Here is a 21,790-nt window from a genome sequence, read left to right as displayed (position 1 = left end):
TCACCCAAGACACAACCTCTTCTCACTGTTACTATAAGGAAGGAGCTACAGGAGCCTGAAGGCACACACTCAACTATTCAGGAACAGCTTCTTCCCCTCTACCATCCGGTTTCTGAATAGACATTGAAACCATGAACACTACCTCACTACGCTTTTCCCTCTTTTTGCACTACTTACTTAATTTAACTTTTTTTAAATATATAAACTTCTTACTGTAAATTATCATTTTTATTATATACTGCTGCCGCTTAACAACAAATTTCATGACATGTGCAGTTGATATTAAACCTGATTTCCATTCTAATTTTGGACAAGTGTCACAGCTGGAGTCTTTCTTGGATGCAGCCGATGGCCGTGGCTTCGACTCTGCCTCGTCGTGCCCTTCCTTCTCCTCGGAGTGTTGCAGAACCACCTTTCTGGCCATTGGGTCTCCCTGTAGCTCTCATCCGCCCAGTCCGCCGGAGCCGACGTCGCATGCGAGGACAGGCATGTCCCTATCTCCTGGGGTATGAGGCCTGCCGGTTACCCTCACCTGGTTTAGCCCGCCCATCCAGGTCGTGTACCGGGGGGGTGGGGTGGTTGGCCGCTGTTGCAGGCAAATAGCTAGTCGGAGGCACAGGTGAGAGCTGACTGTTCGGTAGGGACCAAAGGTGGGTGAGCTGCCCCAGAGTGGGCACAACAATGCCCGTTCATCACAGATGCTACCCCTCCCTGGACACCCCAAGCACCCTGGCAAAGTAGTCAGTGGAATATTAATCAATTATATCTTTTACGATCCCCTCGACTGTTCTTCCATCTTCTTTGTCCCAGCACAGAACCGTGCAACTAGATAGATATAATTTATTGATCCCGAGGGAAATTGGGTTTCATTACAGCTGCACCAACCAAGAATAGAGCATAAATATAGCAATACAAAACCCACAAACAATCAAACAACAACATGCAAACTATGCCAGATGGAAATAAGTCCAGGACCAGCCTATTGGCTCAGGGTGTCTGACCCTCCAAAGTTCAAAGGAGCTGCAAAGTTCGATGGCCACAGGCAGAAACAACCTCCCATGGCGCCCAGTGTTGTATCTCGGTGGAATATGGCTGGAGTCCAACAGCAAAAAGTTCAATATCCGGTCTACAAACACGTTCCTCAATTGTAATATGACCAGGATTGCACCATCCGTTGTTAACCAGAACAGCACGCCCCCAACTCCTTTACGCTTACCGCTCTCAGTGCACTTCCGGTCAGCCCGAGCAGTCTGGAAGCCCTCCATGGAAAAGTTTTGGTCGGGTATGTCCTCGTGCAGCCCCGTTTCAGTAAAACACATAACACTGCACTCCCGAAATGCTCTCTGACTCCTGGCAACTGCAGCAAATGCTACCTCTGCTCTCTTATCAGGCCCCCTCTCGCCATCTGGGGTCCTGAATAGTCTTTCTAGGTGAAGTACTGATTCACTTGCACTTCCTCCAGGCAAGTGTATAGTCTTCCATGCACACAATGTGGTCTCTTCCGTTGTGGAGGAGCCAAATACAAGCTGACAAGTGCCATGCAGTGGATGCGCTAGCCAGGCGCCATCCTGTTCTCCGTGGTCTTTCCAGTTATAACCTACTACCTCATCCTTTGCAACTATTTCTTATTCATCCCCCAAAGCCTTTACAACCTTCCCCTCCCCACTACTATCACCCCCACTGCTCCCACCCTTGTGCCTTTCTCCTATAAAATCACCAAAACCTGCAATCTGATTAAGGCACCTTGCCATGCAATTTGACACATTGCTCAGATGCAGTCACTTTCTGTATTGTGCAGGTTAGCTTCTAATGTTCTATGGTAGCTGAACAATGGATTTGAACCCCTTCTGGTTATAGTAAATCTCCGAGTTTTCATGTGATGTCCCCATGGAATTCTGTGCACTCAATAATACCCACATTCCAGTGAAAGTTCTTGCAAATCTGCAAGTTTATTCTGCCTGTTGCTCTTTAACAAGGATAACTTTCTCCATTTGGCCCATCAAGTCTGCTCTGCCATTTCATCATGGCTGATCCATTTTCCCTCCCAATCTCCTGCCTTCTCCCCACATCCCTTCATGCCCTGACTAATCAAGAATCTATCAACCTCTGCCCTAAATATACTTAATGACCCAGCCTCCACAGCCACCTGTGGCAACGAATTCCACAGATTCACCATCCTCTGGCTAAAGAAACACCCCCTCATCTCTATTCTAAAAGGACGCCTCTCATTTCTGAGGCTATGTCCCCTGGTCTTAGACTCCCCCACCATAGGAAATATCCTCTCTACAACCACTGTAGCGAGGCCTTTCAACGTTCTTCTGAATTCCAGTGAGTACAGGCACTGAGCCATCAAATGCTCCTCATATGACAAGCCTTTCAATCCCAGAGTTACTTTCGCAAACCTCCTTTGAACCCTCTCTAGTGCCAACACGTCCTTTCTTAGATACCTCCAACTCCAATGACGAAAGAGTAGGAAACATCAAAGTTATTGGCCATCATTACTTGACAGGAGCCCCACCCTGCATTTAGATTTTGTGACTAGGATGATCTAACTGAATGAGGAGTTCTTCATTCATGGTTTCTTACAGGGTTTAAATGGGAGAATAACTTTCTAAAGATTCCAGACGACAGAAGCTTCTCTTGCTAGCCCTTCACCCTTTTCAGTGTGTTGTCTTGCTGTAGTAATTTCTACTCATTCTCCCAACGATGCTGCATTTCCAGACAGAAAGACATGCACAGGAGCACAGACCAATAATACGTCATTACTTCCTGGAACATCACTCTCCCTGCAATTAACTAATTTTTGGAATTAACTTAAGAAATAACTGGAAGCACCAAGCTTGTTGACAAGACATGCTCAAAGGTAACTGTATCCAATCAAAATGTCAACAAAGACTGATGTGTTCCTACTTTGCATAATCCAAAAAGTGATAACATCATGGGCACTAGCAGGTAACCCAATATTATAGCCAACACAAATGATGCTGCAGATGTATCCATGCACATCAGACGCATATTAGAAGCAGCATTCAACTCGAAAAATGTGCTGCTTGGGTGGTTGATGGTTGGGTTGAGTTGTTCTCCGATCTTGGCAATCCATTGGCAAATGTTCCATCCCCATATGAGAAGCGCTGTTAATTTGTGGCATGTTGAATGATAAGTATATAAGGCCAAACATTCGGAGGACACACCACAAATTAACGGCGCACTGATAATGTCTCCTCGTATAATGACGAAATGCTTGCAACTGGATTGCCAAAATCGGAGAACAACTAAACCCAAACATATTAGAAGCATATGAGTTGCTGTAATTTCCAAGCAATGGGCAGTATACACTTGGATTGAGCAGATTAAGTCAATGTTCTACACCATTGCAACAATGTGGTTTTCCGGGATATGTCCTGGCATAATTACATCCATCCACTGCCCAGAATAATAATTGAGCACATCATTACTATAGTGAAGGGCTTGTTTTGTTTGGATTGAACTTTGGTTCACTTTCAAGCATTATGATTGCATGCTTTGAAGTTCAAATGTCCTAAGTAAATTTATTACCAAAGTACATATATATCACTGTATACAAACTTGAGATACACTTTCTTGCGGGTATACTGAATAAGTTCGATAACCATAATAGAATCAATGAACAATGGCACCAGCTGGCCATACAACCAGTGTGCAAAAGACACCAGACTGTGCAAGTACAAAGAGAAAGAGAAAATAAATAAATATCAAGAACATCTGATGAAGATTCCTTGAAAGAGAGTCCATAGGTTGTGGGAACATTTCAGTGATGGGCATGTGAAGTTATCCCCTTTGGTTCAAGAGCCTGATAGTTGACAGGAAATAACTATTCCTGAACCTGGTGGTATCTTGCAAAAAAAGGCTTCATCATGAAGTCTAGGTCGGAATAAATAAATATTTTCATTTATCTTAAATTTAGTCTAGTCTGCACCGGTCCTTTTTAATAATTACATGTCAATCATGTCCATTTATTCTACCGAGCTCTGACACTGCAACGAAAGTACTTCCGAAGTTTCATGACAGCAATAGGGGAGTTGTCACATGAGCAGCATGGCCCTGCTTCCTTTCTATTCCATACACAGACAAGGCAGAAGATCCAGTGAGAGTTCAGAATGAGAGCCTCCTGATAGATCTTCGCACCACCTACGCTCACTCTTACCATTCCTGATACTGTCTGATTATATACAAGAGACCCAACATTGCTCGTGCTAGAAATTACACTCGAGTCGGTACTTATCTGTCAGGTGGCAGAAAGTGCATTTGCCCTGTCTTCGATTGAAAAGGGTAGGTTCAATTCTTCAGCTTATACTTGGGCTTATTGGCATGAAACATGTTAATTTCTTGTTGCAAAATTTCACATACGAACAAATAAGATGTGTTTGTTAAAACACTATGTTTAAAGTAACACACACAAAATGCCGGCGGAACTCAGCAGGCCAGGCAGCATCTATGGAAAAGAGTACAGTCGATGTTTTGGAAGTCCGCCAGAAGAAGGATCTCCCAGTGGCCACTCATTTTCATTCCACTTCCCATTCCTATTCGTATGTCCTACACTGTCATAATGAGGCCGCACTCTGGTTGGAGGAGCAATACCTTATGTTCTGTCTGGGGGTAGTCTCCAACCTGATGGCATGAACATTGATTTCTTGAACTTCCAGTAATGCCCCCCTTCACCATTCCCCATCCCCTTTTCCCTCTCTCAACTTTATCTTTTTGCCCATCCATCGCCTCCTCCTGTTGCTCCTCCCCCTTTTTCTTTCTTTCATGGCCTTCTGTCCTCTCCTATTCTATTCCCCCTTCTCCAGCCTGTATCTCTTTCATCAAACAACCTTCCAGCTCTTTACTTCACCCCTCCCTCTCCCATTTCAACTATCACCTTGTGTTTCACCCTCCCCTCCCCTCACCTTTTAACTCTACTCCTCATCTTTTTTTTCTCCAGTCCTGCCGAGGGGTCTCGGCCTGAAACGTCTCCTGTACTCTTGTCCATAGATGCTGCTTGGCCTGCTGAGTTCCTCCAGCATTTTGTGTGTGTTGCTAGGATTTCCAGCATCTGCAGATGGTCATGTTTAAAGTAATTTTTAAAAGAACCACTTTCTTTGCGTGCGGGGAATGTGGCATGATTTCACTCAAAAGTTGTGCAACTAATGCTGTTCTGCCCTGGTTCAAGAGTTTCCCAGTTTTCTCAGGCTAGACAGATAGATAACCTCTGTCTTGCCGCAGTTGTATTTACCGACGTATTACAGTATGAAAGGAGCTGCTGTAAAAAGACAGTACTTCTCAGCATTCTAACGAAAGACCGAATTCCTTCAACTTCGAACAAGCGCTTCTAATTACTAAATGAAATGTACAAACAATATAAAATGGCTGCCCTGATTGCCTAACAACGCGGTAACAAGTAATCAGCAACAGCAGTGAACCCACAGTAAGCAGTGAGATCCAGAAATTAGAAATGAAATAACAATCCAAATCAGGAAAGGCATAATAAATGCCATTCCATGAGTACATGTGAACTGAAATCTCAATAGACACGATGATTATGATTTTAAGTATAGATAGATTAAAATATTGATAGACATCAAATGGTATGCAGATTTACCTAATGCATCATAAAATCTACGCATGTCTATTTTGAGAGTGCGAGAGGGAGAGACTGGGGGTGCGAGAGAGAGAGAGAGGTCGCGAGAGGGGCATGACAGAGAGAGAAGGGGCACTGGAGATGGAGATGGAGATGGGGGGCATGAGGGCATGAGAGAGAGAGAGGTGCACGAGAAAGAGGGGGCGTGAGTGAGAGAGAGGGCATGAGAGAGAGAGGGAGGGAGAGTGAGAGTGAGAGCGAGAGAGCGAGTGAGAGTGAGAATGAGAGCGAGAGAGTATGAGAGAGAGTAAGAGTGAGAGAAAGAGAGCGAGAGAGTGAGACAGTGAGAGCAAGAGAGAGCGCAAGCGTGAGAGTGAGAGAGACAGAGGGAGAAAGAGTGTGTGAGAGAGAGTGAGAGACAGTGAGAGGGTGAGACAGTGAGAGCAAGAGAGACAGAGCGAGAGAGAGTGAGAGCGAGTGAGAGAGAGATAGAGAGCGAGAGATAGAGGGCCAGAGAGTAAGAGAGACAGAGCGAGAGAGAGAATGTGAGAGAGAATGTGAGAGAGTGTGAGAGCAAGAGAGAGAGAGAGAGAGCAACAAAGACAAACAAAGTAAGCAAGATAAAAAAAGTAGCCATCCTAGAAAAGATGAGAAGGCATACAATAAATTTCTGGATTAGGTGTTACAGAGTTTATTGGAAACTTAGCAATACTGGAAGCACTTCTCTTTGGATTTTTATCAAGTTCAAAGGATAAAGAGACCTTGTCTATCTGAATGCAGTCTCACACACACATATTCAAAGATCCAGTTAAGAAAGTTTTGACAAGTGCTCTCTTATACCAATTTTACTGTTTGACTATTATTTTCACAAATTGTCATTATTACAAACCAAATGCAGGTAGTTGTGTTGTTAATCCTGTGTTTGGCCAATAAACTTTTAAACTGTGATCTCTTATTATCATATAGTATACATAGGTAACTATGCTTTTAATTCTGTGTCCAACTCAGGCACCCCAGAGAGAAAAACTTGGAAATAACTCAGACACAAGCAACAGCTCCAGGGTTCAGTAGGCTGGAGCTAAACTAAGTTCCCAGAAGAGCTGGTATTTTCATCTCCCCAACCTGAATGGAACCATTATGGAACCTTCATTAATATTTCTGAAAAGTTGCACTGATATCCCTGCTCTCCATTTCCTGTTGAAACTCAAACACGTCTCAAACACAGAAGACTTTTTAAACATCGCATATTTATTTCCCAATAAAGGGCGCACCTATTAGCAGAGAGTTTGTGCTCCAACCATCATTGAATTCTGTGCAGCCATCACAAACTTCACAAATATTATACCTAGTTTCTATCCCTTGAAAAATTTGACTTCATATTTAATTTTTTTAAGTTATAGAATAAATTATGCTTTATGACTGGGGAAAGAATTACTAATGAGAAATTTCAAGCTCAACCAAGGAAGGGGTGGCAGGGTAGTGTAGTGGTTAGCACAACGCTTTACAGTACCGGCGACCGGGGTTCAATTCCCACCGCTGCCTAGAAGGAGTTTGTATGTTCTCCTCGTGACCACGTGGGGTTCCTCCTAATGCTCCAGTTTCCTCCCACAGTCCAGAGATGTACTGGTTGCTAGGTTAATTGGTCATTGCAAAAATTGTCCTGTGATTAGGCTAGGAACAAATTACCAAAAGTTGCAACAATAATAAATAAATAAAAGAGGAGTAGTGAGAAAGTCTTCATGGGTTCATGGGGCATTGAGAAATCTGATGGCAGAGGGAAAGTAGCTGTTCCTAAAATGTTGAGTGTGTGTCTTCAGGCTCCTGTACCTCCACCCTGCTGATAGAAATTAAATTGAATTTATTTAAATCTTGCATCTGTCCCACAGTGTGAATGAGAAAAAATATTTGCGTTATGACTCTGTTGCAATGTACAGACATGTGAATTTACAAGTCTAATGGCTTGTAGAAAGAAGTTGTCCTGTAGCCTGTTGGTCCTGGCTTTTAATGTTGCGATACTGTTTGCCAGACGGAAGCAGCTGGAATAGTTTATGGTTGGGGTGACTGGTGTCCCCAATGATCTTCCAGGCCTTCTTTCTGCACCTGCTGCTGTAAATGTCCTCAATGGAGGGACGTTCACGTCCACAGATGCGCTGGTCAGTCTGTACCTCTCTCTGCAGTGCCCAGCGATCAAGGTTGGTGCTGTTCCCGTACCAGGCAGTGATACAGCCAGTCAGGATGAGAAAATGAGAAGAGGGCACGGTGAGAGTCGTTAATGACAGCTCCTTAAGGTACTGACTTTTGAAGATGTCATCATTGGTGGAGAGACTTGTGCCCATGATAAGTTGGCTGAGTTTACAACACGCTGAAACCTCTTTCTATCCTATGCACAGACGCATCTATGCCAGGTGATGAAGCATCCAATCAGAATGCTCTGTACAGAACATCAGTTTGCTAGGGTTGTTGGTGACACACCAAATCTCCCCAAGCTCCTAATGAAGTATAGCTGCTGACATGAGTGCATCTGTATGGTGGACCCAAGATCAATCCTCTGAGATACTGACTCCCAGGAACGTGAAGCTGCTCACCCTTTCCACCACTGACCCTCGATGAAGATCATCTGCATTCTCCTGACTTTCCCTTCCTGAAGTTCACAGTCAGTTCCTCACCGAGCGTGAGTTTGTTGTTGCACATAATTCCAGAGATGAGAACCAGAATATTCCTTACCAAAGGGGAGATGTTGGAGGTCCTTCACAAACTGCATGAGAACTGTTAGCTATATTACTCTGCTTACAAACTGTATGAGAACTATTAACTATATCACTCTGCTTGCAGACTGTATGAGAACTGTTACCTATATCACCCTGCTTGCAGGATCAATAGAACAGCTAGGAAGAAGACAGATACACTTAACCTTTATGGTGCTGGATTATTTCAAATAACCGCGGGTGATCTCCCTTGTAACAAGAAGGATGATGAATGCAGAGTGCATGTGGCAAGTATAGTTGTGGGGAGATTCATCTAATTTATCACACAGTGGAAAGAGTCAGTTGCCTAGCTATACTTTGAAATACGCGATTTCCCAACATTCTCCCCCCCCCCCATCGGCTTCCAGGCCTGCTCCTCGGGGGTGGGGGGGTGGAAAGATGGCTGAGGTCCTGTTCGTTGCTTCTGCCTCTCAACTTCATCTGCACCAGGACTGAATACATTACCTAAAGCATGGTGCCCAAAGGCTGTACCTTTGATTACATGGGATAGCCAATATAAGAAATATTCATATTATTCTCTCAGAGAAAGGATTTCAAGGCCATGTATGCAAGTAAGAGAGGGGCATGTGGCACATTGCCTTCAACATGATTGAACATAGAAGTTAGTAGTGTAGATCCTCGTTTTAGACAGCAAGGAGTACTCTGGTACCAAAAGAAAAGAGGAGAGCCCAGTGAGTCTGCCCGACAGAGAAATTCTCGTATTTCTTGACTTCAGAGAGATTCCTTAGTGTTTGTAACACACATAAAAGTTGCTGGTGAACGCAGCAGGCCAGGCAGCATCTATTGGAAGAGGTACAGTCGACGTTTCGGGGCGAGACCCTTCGTCAGGACTAACTGAAAGAAGAGATAGTAAGAGATTTGGAAGTGGGAGGGGGAGGGGGAGATCCAAAATGATAGGAGAAGACAGGAGGGGGAGGGATGGAGCCAAGAGCTGGACAGGCGATTGGCAAAAGGGGATACGAGAGGATCATGGGACAGGAGGCCCAGGGAGAAAGACAAGGGGAGGGGGGGAAACCCAGAGGATGGGCAAGGGGTATAGTCAGAGGGACGGAGGTCAGTTTTTGTGCCAACTTTGTCCATGTAGCATTAAAAACTTTTCTTTCCCTCCCCCCACCTCCCATTTCTTTCACAATTTTTACTGAGACTCCCTAAAGGAGGCTCGGAGATCGATGCACTGAATAAATTAGTTCAAGATTCAAGATTGTTTATTGTCATTTGTCAGGTCGCAAGTGTAAAGAAAACAAAGTGATTGTAACCCTAAAAAAAATAAAGAACACAATAAAAACACAATAAATATAAATTCTTCTATATATAAGATTAGCCTCTATACATAATCTGAATTTATGTACGTAATGCGACACCAGGTACAAGAGTGTCTGTACATAAGGTGACTGACAAGAAATGATAAAATAGTGGTGGTGATACTACATTGCCTTCAGGTTCAAGTTTAATTGTCCTTCAACCATAGGCATGTACACAGCTAGACAAAACTCAGCAGGTCGGGCAGCATCCGTGGAAACGATGAGTCGACGTTTCCGGCCAGAACCCTTCGTCAGGACTGAAGAGGGAAGGGACAGAGGCCCTGTAAAGAAGGTGGGGGGAGGGTGGGAAGGAGAAGGCTGGTAGGTGCCAGGTGAAAAACCAGTAATTTGAAAGACAAAGGGGTGGGGGAGGGGAGCAGGGAGGTGATAGTCAGGAAAGGTGAAGAAAGAATGGGGGAAAACACAATGGGTAGTAGAAGGAGGCGGAACCATGAGGGAGGTGATAGGCAGCTGGGGGAGGGGGCAGAGTGAGGGAGGTGATAGGCAGCTGGGGGAGGGGGCAGAGTGAAATAGGGATAGAGGAAGGGAGGGGGAGTTAATAGTTCATCAGTTAATAACTCATCAAAGGTGATTGATAAGTTCATGGCCTAAGGTAGAAGGAGATGAGTTATTAACTTCAAACTTTCTGCATAATCACTCAAAGAGTTGACCAGCATGTGCATGTAATGAGAGCTATATAACTCATTGACGACAATATACATTGACGACTACATTGGTGCTGCTTCCTGCACCCATGCTGAGCTCGTCAATTTCATCGACTTTACTTCAAACTTCCACCCAGCCCTCAAATTCACTTGCTCTATCTCAGACACTTCTCTCCCCTTTCTCGATGTCTCGGTCTCCATCTCTGGAGACAGACTGTCCACTGACATCTTCTACAAGCCCATTGACTCTCATAACTACCTCAACTATATCTCTTCCCACTCCACTAGATGCAAAAATGCCATTCCCTATTCCCAGTCCTCCGTCTCTGCCACATCTGCTCCGAGGATGAGGCTTTTCGTTCCAGGACATCTCAAATGTCCTCTTTCTTTAAAGATCGTGGTTTCCCTTCTACGGTGATCAATGATGCCCTCACCCGCATCTCCTCCATTTCCCGCACTTCAGCCCTCACCCCATCCTCCAGCCACGACAATAAGGACAGAGTTCCCCTTGTCCTCACTTACCACCCCACCAGCCTCCAGATCCAGCACATTATCCTCCGCATCTTCTGCCACCTTCAACAGGACCCCACCACTAAGCACATCTTTCCCTCTCCGCTTTCCACAGGGATCGGTCCCTCCGCGACTCCCTTATCCGCACGTCCATCCCCACTGATCTCCCACCCGGCACATATCCCTGTAAACGCAAGTGCTACACCTGTCCCTACACCTCCTCTCTTGCAACCATTCAGGGCCCCAAACAGTCCTTCCAGGTGAGACAACACTTCACTTGTGAGTCTGTTGGGGTCATCTATTGCATCCGGTGCTCCCGGTGCGGCCTCCTCTACATCAGTGAAACCCGACGCAGATTGGAGGACCGCTTCGTCGAGCACCTCCACTCCATCCGCCACAACAGACAGGATTTCCCGGTAGCCACCCACTTCAACTCTGCTTCCCATTCCCATTCAGATATGTCCATACATGGCCTCCTCCACTGCCATGATGAGGCTAAACTCAGGTTGGAGGAGCAACACCTCATATACCGTCTAGGTAGTCTCCAGCCCCTTAGTATGAACATAGAATTCTCCAACTTCCGGTAATTCCCTTCCCCTCCCTTCCTCTATCCCTATTTCACTCTATCCCCTCCCCCAGCTGCCTCATGGTTCCACCTCCTTCTTCTACCACCCATTGTTTTCAGGGCTATGATGTCAATGCTTCCCCTCCCCCACCCCTTTGTCTTTCAAATTACTGGTCTTTCAACTGAAGCTACAAGCATTCTTCAAATCCTTCCCCATCTGTCATTCTTCAGTCCTGACGAAGGGTTCCGGCCCGAAACGTCAGCTCATCGTTTCTAACTGATGCTGTCCGACCTGCTGAGTTCATCCAGCGTACTGAAAGTGTAGCTATATAACTCATCTCCTTCTACCTTAGGCCACAAACTTATCAATCACCCCTGCTGTGGACACTTTCTGGAGGTCCAAGATCCATATGCTCCACGACCGCTGGACTAAGTATGTAAATGTAGGAGTGGACTATGTTGAAAAATAAATGTGCTAGGTTTTCTAAAATTGACTCCTTCTACCTTAGGCCACGAACTTATCAATCACCCCTCAATTTCCAAACACTACAATGCTTTTACATAATTACGTTGCTTACTTTTATTACAGTTTACTTACAACATAGCATCTCTCCACAAGCATTAAAGTTCAAAATTCAAAGTATGTTTATTATCGAAGTATGTATAAATTATACAACCTTGAGATTTGTCTGCTTACAGACAAATTGGTCTTTGATCACTCATACCAACAATAAGAGAAAGACAACTCAGATTTCTAGGACATATCATGCGGAAAGATGAACTAGAAAGTCTCATACTCTCTGGAAAGATTGAGGGGAGCAAACCTAGAGGAAGACCTCGGATAATGTACGTCAAAAGCATAGCCAGGTGGCTACACATCGAGGAAATGGAAGTCATCGAAAAAACAAAGGATAGATCTATATGGAAAACCATGGTCACCAAAGTCCGCATCGGATATGGTACCTCGACAGAGACAGACAGACAGGCAGCCACAAAGCAAGAAACCAAATAGAACCCATTAAAACAAAACAAGACTTATCCTTGCAAGTGGAACCTGCACCTGCACCTACTCTTCCCTCACTACCGTTCTAGGTTGGGGTCGTATACTGTGACTGGTGCTACCGATGAGGCCTCCCGTATATCAGTGAGACCCAACGTAGATTGGGAGATCACTTTGCCGAGCACCTACGCTCCGTCTGCTAGAAAAAGAGGGATCTCCCAGTGGCCACTCATTTTAATTCCGCTTCCCATTCTGATATGTCCATCCATAGCCTCCCCTACTATCGTGATGAGACCACATTTGGGTAGCCTCCAACCAATGGCATGAACATCGATTTCGAGAACTTCAGGTAATGCCCCCCGCCCCACCTTCACCATTCCCCATGCGCTTTTCCCTCTCTCATCTTATCTCCTTGTCTGACAAATGCCTCCCTCTGGCGCTCCTCCCCCTTTTCTTTCTTCCATAGCTTTTTGTCCTCTCTTGTTAGATCCCCGCTTCTCTAGGGCCTGTATCTCTTTCACTAATCAACTTCCCAGCTCTTTACTTCACCCCTCCTCCTCCCGGTTTCACCATCACCTCGTGCATCTCCCTCCCCTCCCCTGACATCTTAACTCTGACTCATTTTTTTCCAGTCCTGCTGAAGGGTCTCAACCCGAAATGTCGACTGTAGTCTTTTCCATTGATGCTGCCTGGCCTGCTGAGTTCCTCCAGCATTTTGTGTGTGTTACACATATCATAACTTGTTTTGATTCATATGATGTACGTAGAGTGATCTGGAGAATGCCAAAGTGAATCCATATGCATAATAAATCTGTTTTTGTATTCATAATAAATAAAATAGTGCCCTATCATAATTACCCTAAGAATTAGGGTAAATAGTTAAGTAGTGATGATTGACGGATATGTGATAACTACAAAGCAGAAAACAAGATTCTGAAATTATTTGTTAACAATAGTTGCCTCAGAATTGTAGAATTCTGAACAGGCAATTGCTAATCGGGTAATGTAAAGAGATTTAGGAATTAATTCAGATAAGTTTCCTCAGGAAATAGTGTCTGACATTTTAGCTAGAGGAGAGAATAGTCATCCCATGGGAACCATGTGCTTAAGGGCACTTATTTTTCAGTTTAATAAAAATGTTCAACTAAATGCAATTTAGGAAAATCAAATAATCCACGTCAGCCAAAGCATCACAATTATATTTGGAGCTTTTGATTTAAAAGACTAGGTGAAAAGTACAAAGGTGGTATTGACAATAAATCTGAAAGGTTGAGATTTGTCCTGGAAATTTGCTTTGGCAAGAGCAATGCATCAAAACATATGGATAAATCACTGTGGATAACTATCAGCAGCAGGGTAATTTGCTGATGAAGAGGATTTGATTTTAGACCCACTGATCTGCCAGAATAGATTAAATTAATCAGAAACGTGTGCAGTACTGTCCAAGATGGGACACTTTGGCAACTGAGCCCTGGCTCATCCACACTATTGTCTTTAAAACAGAACTACGTCAGTGCTATTAATAGATTGGCTCAAACAACAGTGGTTAGAACATTATACAGAACTGAATACTGCAACTTCAATGATCACAACAATGGCCTTAATGTAAATCAAACTATTTTTAATGTTCGCTTTGCAGCCTCAGTTCTGTGCAAATAAACTGACTTAGTGTCTTGGCTTCACAAATGTGCATATATTGTAAAACACGTTCTTTTTACGACGAGGAGCCTCGGCCAGACATTAAGAAGACTTTAAAAGGATGAAGTTAATCAGAAAGCAGCAATTAAAAATTAACCAGTCTTTGGTTTTAAACAATTAAATATGCAAGAAAGGGGAAAAGTTGAAGAAGGTGAAGATGTGTCTGTGTATTTCTGGGGAAGGGATAAATTAGGTTAAATGATCATGCAAAGAGGATTTCATTTTGCAAGGAAGCCTAAAGAGAGATTAGAACAAATGAGATATTTATTTTTTTTAATTTAGAGATACAGCAGGGTAACAAGCTCTTCTGGGCCAACGAGCCTGTGCTGCCCAATTTCACCCATGTGACTAAAGGCATCCGTTAGTCTTGCGGGGCCATGGATCTGCGCCTGGAAAGTCTTCACTCTCCAGGGCGCAGGCCTGGGCAAGGTTGTATGGAAGGCCAGCAGTTGCCCATGCTGCAAGTCTCCCCTCTCCACGACACCAATGTTGTCCAAGGGAAGGGCATTAACATCCGTACAGCTTGGCAGCAGTGTCGTCGCAGAGCAATGTGTGATTAAGTGCCTTGCTCAAGGACACAACATGTTCCCTCGGCTGGGGCTCCAACTCACGACCTACAGGTCACCAGTCCAATGTCTTAACCACTTGGCCACGTGCCCACACCATGTGACTAATTAACCTACTAACCAGTAGGTCTTTGGAATGTGGAGGGAAACCCAAGCACCTCGAGGAGGTGCACCTGGAGAACGTACAAACTCCTGACAGATAGCGACAGGAATTGAACCCCGGTTGCAGGCACTGTGAAGCAATCGCTAATCTCTACGCTACCGTGCAGAAACATCAGTGACGCAAAACTAGATCTCATCTGTCGCCAGACCAGCTTCGTCTTGTTTTACGCAGGGAATCATAGCTCAGTAAAAAATCTAAAGTGCTTAACAGGATGTCTGTAAGGAGTTTGTACATTCTCCCCGTGGTGCTCCAGCTTCCTCCCACAGTCCAAAGACATACCGGTTGATAGGTTAATTGGTCATTGTAAATTGTCCCCTGATTAGCTTATTCTGTGCTGCATCTCAATAAATAAATAAGGATATAAGTGTAATCAAAATGAGTACATTACATAACACTATTCTGATTCATTAAAGAATAAAGGAACTTTAATTCCTAGTGAGCTGGTGAGATAACTGTCTACTTGGTCCAATGGGAGCGCAGATTCATTTTAACACACCCAGGCTACTTTTAAATAGAGCTGTAAAATTTCTTCCACCTGATAGCAACAGAGACAGTTCAAGTTGGTACAATGATCTTGAAGAAAGAAAATAGGGTGCCTAGGATTCTCTGGATAACGATAGGAAATGGAGGATGGCAGAAGTGTAGATATTCCAACTTAAAACAAAAGCATTTTTCACCTTAATCACTGAATGTCCTCCCTACCTGATTTGTTCCCAGGAGACAACCCTTTTTCCCAACCCTCCTCCCTACCCCTGTTCCATCTGTCTCCATCTGTCCATCATCGCTCCCTTATTTGTAGGAGGCAGGAGAACGGCAGACTATATTGGTTCCTGTTACAGCAATCCTGTCTGTCCTAACTTCTTGTATTTATCCCCATGATCCTGCAACTTCAAAGCTTCCTCTATTTACCTACGCTAAATCAGTCTTCGTCTTGTACACGCCCATCAAATCCCCTCTCTTCCTGATTTGCTCCAAAGAGACAACCCTCCTTCCCAACCGGCCTCCCCCACCCCATCTGCTTCCATCTGTCCATCATCTGGTTCCACTTATCACCTCCAGTCTCTGTCCCTACCTTCCCATTCCCTTCCCCATCTGGCAGCATCAACCAGTCATCCCACCTCCACCTGGTTCTACCTTTCATCTGCTAAGCCCCTGCCTCTCTCCTCCTCTTTGCCTCTTTTCACTGGCAATCTCCTTAAGCCCTGACGCAGGGTTACAGACCGAATCACGAAAATCCCCTTGCCTGGACAGATGTTACTTGACCCATTGAGTTCTTCCAGCAATTTGTTTTTCTTTGCTCAGTTCTGGCATGGACAATATTTTGAGTCACAACCTTAGCTTTAGGGTCCAAACTTACATTTTAAAAAAATCTGTAACATCTTCTTTAGGACCTTCAATCTATCCTGAAGTTGGATGACCGGGGATTGCTACGATTCTTTTGTTGAGGCCTAATTTCATTGCTTTTGAATTCCCCATTTCTATTTATGGACCTTCATTCATTAACTTCACTATCAATAAACCCTGCTGCCTTCAGGAGTTTATACAACTCAAAGAAACACACGCAAAACACTGGAGGAACTCAGAGGGTCAGGCAGCATCTATAGAAATTGGATGTGGAAGCCATAGAAAGGGTGCAGAGGAGATTTACAAGGATGTTGCCTGGATTGGGGAGCATGACTTATAAAAACAGGTTGAGTGAACTTGGCCTTTTCTCCTTGAAGCAATGGAGAATGAGAGGTGACCTGATAGAGGCGTGTAAGATGATGAGAGGCATTGATCATGTAGATAGTCAGAGGCTTTTTCCCAGGGCTGAAATTGCTAACACAAGAGGACACAGGTTTAAGGTGCTGGGGAGTAGGTACAGAGGAGATGTCAGGGGTAAGTTTTTTTACCCAGAGAGTGGTGAATGCGTGGAGTGGGCTGCCAGCAACTGTGGTGGAGGTGGATATGACAGGGTCTTTTAAGAGACTTTTGGATAGGTACATGGAGCATAGAAAAATAGAGAGCTACGGGTAAGCCTAGTAATTTCTAAGGTAGGGACATATTCGGCACAACTTTGTGGGCCAAAGGGCCTGTATTCTGCTGTAGGTTTTCTATGTTTCTATATTAAATTAATAGATGTCAATGTTTTAGGCTGAGACCCTTCTTCAGGACTAAGAAGGAAGGGGGAAGATGCCAGAATATCACAGAGGGGGAGCAGTGGGGGAGGGTTTCACTGTACATCCCTCGACTCAGTCTTTCTTTAACAACCAGCAAGTCTTTCAAAAACTGTGTCACTTGGAGTATATCAGATCTCCAACTTCATTTGATTAAAACATAACACTTTACATGTTTATGTATCAGCTCCTTTTCTTTCCGATCATGTCTTCATTGTCCCATTAAGCATACAGTTAAACCTTCTGTCTGGTGCAAATTTGGAAATTGTACCTGGTATATCCTCGTTCAAGTTATGAATCTACAGTAGAAAAGTAACACAACACACACAAAATGCTGGAGGAACTCAGCAGGCCAGGCAGCATCTATGGAAAAAAGTACAGTCGACATTTCGGGCTGAAACCCTTTGGCAGGACTGAAGAAAAAGAGCTGAGTAGTGGATATAAAATGGGGCAGGGGAGGGGGGGAGAGAGAACCACCGGGTGATAGGTGAAACCTGGAGGGGCAGGGATGAAGTAAAGAGCTGGGAAGTTGATTGGTGAGATGAGGTGAGAGAGGGAAAAGGGGATGGGAAATGGAGGGGAGTGTTGGGGGGCATTACCAGAAGTTTAAGAAATCAGTGTTCATGCCTTCAGATGGGAGGCTGCCCATACGGAATATAAGGTGTTGCTCCTCCAACCTAAGTGTGGCCTCAACACAACAGAGGAGGAGGCCATGGATGGACATATCGGAATGGAATTGGGAAGGGGAATTAAAATGGGTGCCCACTGGGATGGTGGGACGCTCAGTGAAGTGGTCTCCCGATCCATGCTGGGTCTCACTGATGTACAGGAAGCCACACCGGGAGCACCGAACACAGTAAATATCCCAAACAGACTCACAAGTGAAGTGTAACCTCACCTGGAAGGACTGTTTAGGACCCCAGATGGTAGTGAGGGAGGAGGTGTAGGGGCAGGTGTAACACTTGTCCACTTACAAGGATAAGTGTCAGGAGGGAGATCAGAGGGGAGGGATAAATGATGGCATGAACATTGATTTCTCAAACTTCCAGTAATGCCCCCCCAAGCCTCCCCACTTCTCCATTTCCCATCCCCTTTTCTCTCTCTCACCTCATCTCACCAATCAACTTCCCAGCTCTTTACTTCATCCCTCCCCCTCCAGGTTTCACCTATCACCTCGTGGTTCTCTCTCACCTCCCCTCACCTTTTAAAACTACTCCTCAACCTTTTTTCTCTCCTGTCCTACCGAAGGGTCTCCGCCTGAAACGTTGACTATACTTTTTTCTATAGATGCTGCCTGGCCTGCTGAGTTCCTCCAGCATTTTGTGTGTTGCTCAGAATTCTAGCACCTGCAGATTTTCTCTTGTCTGTGGTTAGAAAGGTAGTTGGTCAGCACGGCCTGCAAAATACCACTGTCCAGTATCCAGCATGAGAAACTAACAATTCACCTCTTTTTCCATTTCAATACTGGGACTCATGGATTCTGATGAAATGATTCGAACCTTAAATATTACTTGTTTCTTTCTGCACTGATCACTTCCTGAATTGTGTTTTTTTTAATCTCAGGTTTCTGGTATGTGCAGCTTTTGATCCTTACATTCCATGAGCCTACTTTCTACTACTTCCCTTGGAGATAACTTTTGTTATGATCTTTACATTCCATGAGCTAACTTTTCGTAACTCATCTTTATCTTCTGCAAAGCTAAAAATCAAGAAGGTGTTCTGCGAAGCAGACTACAAAATGGCTAGCGAAGCTTCCTAGCTGTAAAACTGCCATTGATACAATAAAAAACCATCATTTGACTATTGTGATTCTACCTCTCACTACATCTGATTAAGATTCCTCTTATAAGAATATTTTCCTGCAAGGTAATTATTGGTACAGATGTAAAGTGGGGAGATTAAAACTTTTGCTAATATTAAAGGGAAGAAATTTGTTTTTTGTACATGAAACAACTGAAACACTTGAAGTCTTCACTCAATGCAATATTAATCCCTCTGTCACTATTTTAATTCATACTGACATTGTTGTCAACTACTTCCAAGTACTGCTCAATGCCCTGAGGATTAAATGCCTTCTTCAGGGATTGTTTAGAGGTTTCTCTAATCACGCTAGCAGTAAATTCAACTTAGAATATGCTTCACAAAAGCAGTAACTTACAAAATCGTATTGTAACATTATTGATACAAGTAAAAAGAGTGACAACTCCCACAAAAAGATCTTAAAATTGCAGCCGGGGAAAAGATGTCTATTTCTGAGTGTCCTTCCCCGGAATGACTATCTCTTCAAGTATGTAAACATCCCATACCATTTGACATTTCATAATTTGACACACATCATATTCTTCTACAATTAGATCTGTTGGTAGTCCATCATGTCCAACAATGACAGGAAACTTGTGTGGGAGAGTTTATAAGTGGAAAGGCTGTTGCACTGAGGCAGTTCCATCTTCTTGACCTCGGAGATCTGGAACCGGTGCTGCAAACAAGTGTCACAAACTAGGGTCTTCCTTGGTTGCAGTGGACGACCCATAAAGTCTTCGGTGCCTTGTCATGCCGTTTGCTCACCATGGAGTGTTGCCTTCCTGGTAGTTGGATCTCATCCGCCCAGTCCACCAGAGCTGACTTCACATGCCAAGACAGGCATATCCCTATCTCACCGGGGAATGAGACCGCCAACTACCCTCACCTGGTTTAGCCCACCTGTCGAAGTGGCGTAACAGGATATAGCCGCTGTCACATGCAAACAGTTACTTGGAGCCGGAGGTGAGAGCTGAGTGTCTGGTGGGGACCAAAGGTGAATGAGCTTCCCTGGAATGGACAAGACAGGCCCCTTCACCAGAGGTGCTACTCCATCCTGGACACCCCATACACCCCACAATTAGATCACACTATCACAAATATCATTAGGATGTTAACTAGAAAGTGCATATATTGAATAACACCTTCTACTCAAATTCCACATTTATGGACTGGGTCAACAATGAACAGGGAGAGATCTACCAGTGATTTGTTCCCCCTTATCATCTCTGACTTCTCACCTGAGATGCAGGGAGTGTAGTGTACAACTTCCAGTCTGTGGACAAACACATTTATAAAATGTTAGTTAAAGAACTTTCCAACTCAACATGAAAAAACATGCAATTTCAGCTTATCCCCAATAATCAACATTGCCTGGAATCACGTGGGTGCAAGGTAATTTTGAAATGAGTCAAGTATCTCCACAGTCATTGCCTAGTCACTGATTACAGAGGCTCTAACATCATACTATAAAAACTTACCAATATTTGTAGATATTTTTAATTGGCTGTGCACCACTTCTTCACACTCTTTTCTAGCAAAACGTTCCAATCTCTACAGAAGTCAGAGTCATAAAGATGTACATTGTGGAAATGGACTTCACAGCCCATCACATCCATGCAGACCTTCTTGACTATTTAAACTAATCCCATTTTCCATGATACCCTCTGTACCGTATAGCCTACATTATAATAAGGGGCTACTTTATGTTTTAGTAACATGTCATTGCATGTGCTATTAGGCGTGTATTGATCTGTACGTGAGTGCCAAGTTCGGATTCTGCCAGTAAAGAACCATGAAACTTAGCTCCCGTCTCCCACATTTTTATTAATAACACAGTTGTGTAAACAGGCCACATACACAACACCCTCAATGCCTTGTTTATTCAAGTGACTGTCTAAACGAGTGTTATATATATCGTGATTATTTCTGACCCCACCACTTCCTCCAACAGCGAGTTCCAGATGTCAATCACTCACTGCGTATACAGACTTTTGCTTCAAATTTCCTTTAAAACTCTCACTTTAAATGAAATGATGCTGACTATCCACCCTGTCTATGCCTCTTAGGATTCTATATGCAAATTAAAGATACTGCTAAAATCCTGTATATACTACCTACTAGTATATCAGGCATGATTAAACCACAATTTCTTGGCAATTATTTTTACCTTGTAAAACAACACAAGACTGCAAGAATTTTGTTTTTTCCTTATTTCCTTACTGCCCATTATGAAGGTCCTCCATCTCTGTCTGTCCATACTGTCACACTCAGATGTTGAAGGATTCTTCATTGCTGTTTCCGTAACAATTTTGTTTTACCAGTCGGAGTTGTTAGCCCTGAGCTGAGCCCACCGAATGTGGAGAACCAGCCGACCTCTCTTAGTCTGGCCTCTACTCTTTGACTTATTTGGTGTAACCCTACTAAGAGCCAAAGCACAAGTCCCTGGCTCCAGCCAACACAGCTCTCCCAGTCATTGAGGTACGCAAGCCTCCAAACGCTACGATAAGGTGGTAGTCCTCTTGGAAGGCTTCTTACATTGATGATTAAATTATTCCATGAACATACATGTCCACAACTGATTTACGGATGCACATGCCAATATTTCTAGTATTGTCCAAAAGAGAGAAAAGCTATTTCAAACTCTTGATTTGTACATACTAATATAAAATAGAAACACTCTCAGTGTTCAAAGTTTTCTTTAATTCAAAGTCCTCAGAAATGCTCAAAATATTCTGGGTTTCAGGCTGGGATTCATTTATATTCACAAGAAACTATTAGAGAAACTGAAGGAATTTGGAATTGCGAGGAGGGGCAAAATTTGAATAAAACCTTGATGCAGAGAGATTGAATTTAATAATGACTAAAGATTAACAGTTCCCAACCTTTGCATTTCATATTTCAATATGCACAGGTGTTTCTTCCTCATGCTGGTAATTTCAAATTTTATTCACCTCCCACTTAAATTCCAATGTTATTCGGTAATGTCTTTACAACGCTCTTTC

Source organism: Mobula hypostoma, chromosome 21 (assembly GCF_963921235.1).
Source record: "Mobula hypostoma chromosome 21, sMobHyp1.1, whole genome shotgun sequence".
NCBI classification, from domain to species: domain Eukaryota; kingdom Metazoa; phylum Chordata; class Chondrichthyes; order Myliobatiformes; family Myliobatidae; genus Mobula; species Mobula hypostoma.
Note: the sequence above shows the minus strand (reverse complement) of the source record.